General features: G+C 36.1%; 1 long non-coding RNA gene across 3 annotated transcripts; it reads right to left on the minus strand.

The window, feature by feature from the left end:
• Window positions 1-813: 813 nt before the first annotated feature.
• Window positions 814-7,638, minus strand: LOC113285635. 3 transcript variants are annotated; one of them, XR_003328826.1, is made up of 5 exons: window positions 7,162-7,638; window positions 6,520-6,981; window positions 2,393-2,551; window positions 2,198-2,281; window positions 814-1,453 (listed from the first exon to the last, which is right to left on the minus strand). It is a non-coding gene; the product is annotated as an uncharacterized LOC113285635 (long non-coding RNA). The 3 variants fall into 3 exon arrangements; XR_003328825.1 differs by lacking the exons at window positions 814-1,453; window positions 2,198-2,281; window positions 2,393-2,551 and adding an exon at window positions 5,756-6,436; XR_003328827.1 differs by lacking the exons at window positions 814-1,453; window positions 2,198-2,281; window positions 2,393-2,551 and having other exon boundaries at window positions 5,756-6,981; window positions 7,162-7,383; window positions 7,510-7,619.
• Between the last annotated feature and the right edge of the window lie 99 nt (window positions 7,639-7,737).

Genomic DNA, 7,737 nt, shown 5'->3' on the forward strand with positions numbered 1-7,737 from the left:
CCAGTGAGGTGATCCTTTTCTTTCTCAATGGTGGGACTCAAATGGAACCAACCAAAATTGTTGTCGCGCACTCCGAATTATCAAAGATCAAAGCTGGCCTGCAATGCTTGGTTTACTTCTGGATAAGGGGATATACTTCGAGATTTCTGCGACACCGATACTGCCACTTCCACACCACCAATTATGTCTTTGGTGCACTTGACCATGATTGTCTCCAAATAGGAGATGATACTAAGTCACATACTCGCACATCGCAGTTTTGAAATGAACTTGAAAACAATTTACAATACGGGAAAAACATACTTTGACAACACCACACAAGTGTCGCAGTAGACATACGACGACACTTTTCGATGGGTTGCGGAAGGGGGGTGTAGAAGGTCCCCGATTTACTACGACTTCGAGCTAAGAGTCGTAAACGTAGTTGTGGTTCAGTTGCGATTCTCTTTCGATTTTATTTTGGAAGCCTACCGCAACTCTTATTTATATTGTAAGACTTGATTTCACAACATTTAATATGTGTAGTAAAATTCTATAACACAACTTCTCTAATAATCGTGAATAGCACTATTACTACACTTGTTAGAGTGGTTGTAAAATCTCGCGCAACTCTTCTTTATATTGTTATACTTTGTTTCACAACCTTTGTCTAGTGTAGTCATAATGTCTAACACAACACCCTTAAGGATTGTAATATTTAAATTAACAACTTCTGTTTTCAGTAGATGAATACGAAAATACAACTTTTGTTTGGAGTTGTGTGCATAATACTATTTTGAAAAAAAAATTAGGGCCGAAACCGAATTGCCGAAAATAATTCACATTCGCATTAACGTACTAGTGTAACACATTTACATTCATTCAAGTTAACCTGCTAGTCTTAAACACACATTCAAAAAATGGCAGTGATATAGATGTTTGTTACAAAAATGGAGTTTCCAAAACACACTCTAAAAAGATTAAGATGTATATGAGAACATTCACCCTAGTATGCAACTGTGCTGATTCGAATTTGGAATCGTGTAACTGCTCACCATTGACTTGCTGGTATCAGTGATGAGAATCCCAGGCAAACAAAAACCTTTCGTGCCCATCACCATCAAGAGGAGATGCTTAGTTTACGGAAAAAACCATTTAAGCAACAGCAGCTGCTGGAAAATGTTGTGCACCAATAATCTTTCTGTTACAGAAGTTGTTACTTGTTGCTGCTGCACCACATCCTTGAGATTTTGTGAAAAGTCATGCACTATCAGTTGACATTCCGTAGACAAACTAAGAATATCTCGGCACCAAGGCTCAACGACAGGCGGTGTCTGTATTGGAGCTGCATCTCTTGAACGCATAGGAGATTGTAAACCAGATCTCCAAGCCATGTTCATCCAGTTAAGATTATGGACTTTGAACTCGAGACCATGCCTGCTGGTGTTCTAAATCTCTAGCATGAATGACATCCCTGCACAACCAGAAAAGGTCACGCTCAAACAAACATATCACAGTTTTAAAACCCATATTTGCACTTGACCAACCATTAACAAAGAAACTGCAACAGGGTTAAGGCATGCAATAATAAAAAAGTGAAGGAAAGAAAAAATATTCCACCAAAAATTTGTAATGTCATTGTCTCACACAAGCCATAAGCGAGAGCTGAAGTTCAAACAAACTCGAGCTTAAGCTAATAAGCTCACTAGAGCTGAAAATGTAACAGTTCTGTGCAAGTACTGCAAGGTTAATGTTTATAATCTTTAGCTACTCTAAAATATTCAGACTTAAATCTTCTTCTGAAACAAAAAAATTTATTTGCTTTATAGATGACACACAGATGTTCATAGTATTTAACAAACGGCAGGGTAGAAAAGAGCAATTGCGCCTCAATTAAAAAACAGGCAGTGCCTCTCTCAATAGTTAGCAGATGTCAATACCATAGGCTATAATTATGGATTGTTAGACTCAATCCATGTACAATCAATAAAAAAGCCACATCACTACTTAAGATCAAATGCACCTACAAAAAAAATAAAACATGGAACTCCTGTATGTGTGTGAACGAAGAACATAGTACAACTACAAATGATGTGATATACGACAGTTTAAAATGCTGAAAAAAATCAACTGCACTGCCAAAATCTCCTCAAAGAATTATACCAACTAACATAGCCAGTGAATACAAACAAAATAAGTATGCGGGCGAGCAACAAACCTGCTTGTGCATCGGTGCTCCACCATATGCAACAACGACTTTAACACCAGTCTGATAAGAGAACTTTTTCCCTTCATCATGTATCTACAGGACCACAAAACCAAAAATGAGTAATTAGAAATTAGAAAAGTGTATCTACATCACTAATAACAATCATTAAACAGAAACTCAAACAAAGAACTTAGCAATTTTCACCTGGCAAGACAACTCTCTAGATACCCTCCTCTCCTCCTTCAATTTCAGTAGCACTTAATTCAGCAAATTTGTCAGCAACATCAACTCCTTCTTATTTTATACATCCTCACGATTTAAATTTCCTCAAGCCATACCTCAATTTCACCTCTCGATTTTCAACTGAAGAAGAGCAGAGAAGAAGAACGAAAAAGAAGAAAGAATAAGAGAGAATAAGAAGAAAAAATGAGTTTCAAAGAAGCCATTGAAATTTGAAAGAACCGATCTAAAACTTCCGTAAGTTTTTTTTACATAAGAAAGTGATCGAGAAATAGATTCTGTGGTGAGTTAGGGTTTTCTTTTGCAAGGGAGGCGGAAGATGAGGTTAGAGACGAAGACAAGAGAGGAAAATGAAGAAACTGTGAGAAATTTTCTTGTGATCTTCTATATACTTATCTTTAAACGGCCAAGATTTGATTTAAATATGGTCATATGGATTAGAGATATCTTTGTACGGTGCAGATTTGATTTAAGACTGTCATACGGATCAAGGAAAGTGTGTTTTCTTTGTGCTTTTTCTATGTGCTTCCGGGTTGAATTTCGACTAGTCACATAAGTCGTGAAGTAATTTCGAATATACATACATGTCATGAAATAGCTTTAGTTCACACTGGAAGACTCGGGTTCTCAGAATACACCATTGAAATCGATAAATATGAAGCTCTTTGTGTGTGTTTTTGTTCTTTTTTTGTGCTTTCGATTTGTGTTTTTGTGCTTTTGGTTTATTTCAACTAGGGTTAGCAAGATACATCATCGAAATTGATAAATATGAAGCTCAGTGTCGATTTGAACTTCAAATGTGGCATAATGGCTACGAACTATGAATCAGGAAGCTCCAGGAGGGTTCTGACTTCAAGCTTAGCATGATACATCATCGAAATTGATAAATATGAATCTCAATGTCGATTCGAACTTCAAATTTGGTGTAACGACAAATAAAGTATGAATCATGAAGCTCCAGGAGGGTTCTGACTTCAAACTTGGCATGATACATCATCGAAATCAATAATAAATATAAATCTCAGAGTCGATTTAAACTTAAAATATGGTATAACGAAATAGAAACTATGAATCATGAAGCTCCGGGAGAGTTCTGACTTTAAACGTAGCATGATATATCATCGAAATCGATAAATATGAAGCTTAGAGTCGATTCGAACTTCAATTATGGTATAACGACAGAGAAACTATGAATCATGAAGTTCCAGGAGAGTTCTGACTTCTAACGTAGCATGATATATCATCGAAATCGATAAATATGAAGCTCAAAGTCGATTCGAACTTCAAATGTGGTATAACGGCATAGAAACTATGAACCAAGAAGCTCTGGGAGGGTTCTGACTTCAGACTTAGCATGATACATCATCGAAATCGATAAATATAAAGCTCGGTATCGATTTGAACTTCAAATATGGTATAACGACATAAAAATATGAACCAAGAAGCTCTGGGAGGGTTATGACTTCAAACTTGGCATGATACATCATCGAAATCGATAATTATGAAGCTCAGTGTCGATTCGAACTTCAAATGTGGCATAATGGCATACAAACAATGAATCAGGAAGCTACAGGAGGGTTTTGACTTCAAACTTAGCATGATACATCATCGAAATCGATAAATATGAATCTCAATGTCGATTCGAACTTCAAATTCGGTATAACGACAAACAAACTATGAATCATGAAGCTTCAGGAGGGTTTTAACTTCAAACTTGGCATGATACATCATCGAAATCGATAAATATGAATCTCAGAGTCGATTCGAACTTCAAATATGGTATAACGACATAGAAACTATGAATCATGAAGCTCTGGGAGAGTTCTGACTTCAAACTTAGCATGATACATCATCGAATCGATAAATTTGAAGCTCAATGTCGGTTTGAACTTCCTAAGAATGATGAATTCATTCATCTACATCTAAGATTCCATCGGAATATTCTCCAAACCTTAAACACACCACAAATTTGTTAACTTCGACATTGAACCTGGCTACGAGCTCAAAATCTGGCCGCGAGTGACTACAATAAGTCGGAAACTGCGTAAGAACGATGAATCCACCCATCTACAAGTAAGATTTCATCGGAATATTCTCCGAAACCTTAAACACACCACAAATTAGACACTGAACCAGGCTCTGAGCTTGATAGTTGGTCGCGAGTGGACTATTATAAGTCGAAAACTTTATAAGAACGATGAATTCACCAATCTACAGATAAGATTCCATCAGAATATTCCCCAAAACCTAAAATACACCATAAATTCGTCAACTTCGATACTGGACCTGGATCCGAGATTGAAACCTGGATGCGAATGGAGTATTATAAGTTGGGAACTTCGTAAGAACGATGCATTCACCCATCTACAGGTAAGATTCTATCTGGATATTCCCCGAGACCTTATACACACCACAAATTCAACACTGAACCAGGATCCGACCTCGAAAGATGGCCGCAAGTGGACTATTATAAGTCGGAAACTTCATAAGAATGATGAATTCACACATCTACGGATAAAATTCCATTAGAATATTCCCCCAAACCTAAAACACACCTCAAATTCGTCAACTTCGACACTGGACTTGGATCCGAGATCGAAATATGGCCGCGAGTGGACTATTATAAGGCAAGAACTTGGTAAGAACGATGAATTCACCCATCTACAGGTAAGATTCCATCGGAATATCCCCCGAAACCTTAACCAAAAATTCAACATTGAACCAGGCTCCGAGATCGAAACCTGGCCACGAGTGGACCATTATAAGTCGGAAACTTCTGCATATTGTATGCATACCAGGCTCAAAGATCGAAACCTGGCTGCGAGTTGACTAAGTCAGAAACTTGGTAAGAACGACAAATTCATCCATTTACAGGTAAGATTCCTTCGAGATATTCTACGAAACATTAAAAAAATCCTATTTCTGCATATTGTATGCGTACCCGGATCCAAGATCGAAACCTGGCCGTCGAATCCCCCAAACCTCATTTTTTCCCACATTCTATATTTTAACTTCAACAACACTTATAAGTGTTGTTATACGTTTCTATTAAAAAAAAAAAAAAAACCTAAACTTGTGAACTGTAAGGATGGTTGATGAGCTAGAAATCCATGCATTAGGTTCATGTTCGAATCTCCCCTCTAACGTATTTTTCATTATCATATTTTTGTGTTCTTCAACAACACTTGTGAGAATTGTGATAGGCTAAGTCACTACACTTATGAAACAAAGTTGTTATACCTAAATGTCTTCACAACAGTTTTGCTAAAGGGTTTGTCGTTTGTTTTCTTAGCGCAACCCCTTGTTCCTAAGGGTTGGTAGTGATGATATACGACAACTCTTCCTTTGAAACCAGTTGTAAAACATAGGACTTTCTACGATGTATAGCGAAGTGTTGTAAATCTCCAGTTGTAGATGTATATTTTTCCCGTAGTGTTACGGACTGATGATACTAAGGTCATAGATCATATGATGAAGATTCGAATATCGTACAGTAATCAACTAAATCAAAGAAAAACTTGTGGACTAATTAATGACAAAGGGATGTGAAAGTAAAAGGTTAAAGATAGTCATATAGGAAAAGAGTAGCAAATTGAAAAATGAGCAATGCAGAATTGAGTTGGAAATCTTTTTTTTACCATGAAATTCTGTAGTGTGTTTTCATGTACAGATTGTGTGATCATATTGAAATGTTGCGAAGGGTGTCTATTTTCGATTATATGCTTTTGAAGCATCTTACGTTCTGTTTAGTCACTTATCCATGCTAGTTTGGTGTAAAATAACACCAATGCTAAAAAGTTGCTCTTTTTGGTCTTTGAAAACATTATGAAACAAATAAATAATTTGTAGAAAATAAAATATCCAATGCACAAAGTGGTCGATTTTACCCTCAAAGTCTGCAACATCTACCCTAATTCTAAGATGTACATTATCTTTCGTTTCATATAACGGGCAATCGATTGAAGATTAGCTAAAATAGATTGATTTGAATCCACTCTGAAAACACCCCTGCCAAAGATCTACCTTGATTATAGTCAACAATAAAAAAACATAAACATAATAAACACGACCAGTAATAAAATTAATCGAACCTTTCCTGATTCAGCCGGTGAAGCAGCGATAAACAATAATAAGAGTTGCAAAACTCTTTTCGATGCATCAATAAGATCCCTGCAAAATAGAAAACAATTGTGGTGTTTGATACCACAACAATATTTGCAAGAATCAATAAGTTTATACCTTGATATTGCTCCATGTATGCCTAGTTACAGGTGCATGATCAAGCAACAAAAAGTTTACAATAGGTGCCTGATCGACGGTATCAGAAAAGTAAAAAACAAAATAGATCAGACAAAAAAAAATCATAAACCACAAGAGGAAAAAAAAAAAACAGGAAGAGAAACAACATGTACAATTGGGTTTGGCTTTTGCATCGAACGGATGCAGAGTGGTAAAAAACTGTTACTGCCTCTCGAATCGATAACAATATTTAGCCCGACCGAATAAGCTCTGTTGCACTTCGACCCGTTGAGACAACAACTTTACATTCTTCTCTGTTGCAAAAATTGATGACAACAACGGATGAGATGATAACATTCTGCAAATATAGAACCAAACCCCAGAAAATATTATACATATATATGATGTTTAGTGTTTTTGGTTTGATTCTAACTGCAACAATGGAAGATCGCAGACACGAAAACAGAACTTGAAAAGAAAAAAAAAATCATTACCATATCTATATGTTGCGTGTCTGCATAATCAGCATGTGGAAACAGAAAATCTTCGTGTTGCTTCTGAAGGAGAAGGCTAGCATGAGTTTTTTCCAGCCATTACAAAGTGCCAACAGGGAGGAAAAGGAGAGGGAACTTGGTTTGCTTGGCCGTTCTATATAGGAAAATATCACGGAGTATCTATTCCGGACAAATCATATATTTTTACCTAATTAAGAAATCCTATTTACGGGGAATCATCCAAGAACAGAATATATGAGTTGAGTAGATAACAATCAGAGAGTAAAATATATAGATCACTAAATTCAGAAAAAAAAATAAAAAAAATCAAGAGACGAACAATTTTACCAATTTTTTAATGTCGTCATACTATTAGAAATCCCATTGAAAAAAAATTTACAACGCCAATCGATTTAGAAAATAGCTGCAAAGCAAACAACATTAGAAGAAAGAAGCTGCGTCAAAATGATGGCCGGTTTACAGTTACACGGAATGCTTTATATAGAGAGACAATAAACCTATAAATAGACGGAATATTTGTTTTTGGAATAATATTAATCAATATTTGAAAATATC

Source organism: Papaver somniferum, chromosome 6 (genome assembly GCF_003573695.1).
Source record: "Papaver somniferum cultivar HN1 chromosome 6, ASM357369v1, whole genome shotgun sequence".
Taxonomy (NCBI): Eukaryota; Viridiplantae; Streptophyta; class Magnoliopsida; order Ranunculales; family Papaveraceae; genus Papaver; species Papaver somniferum.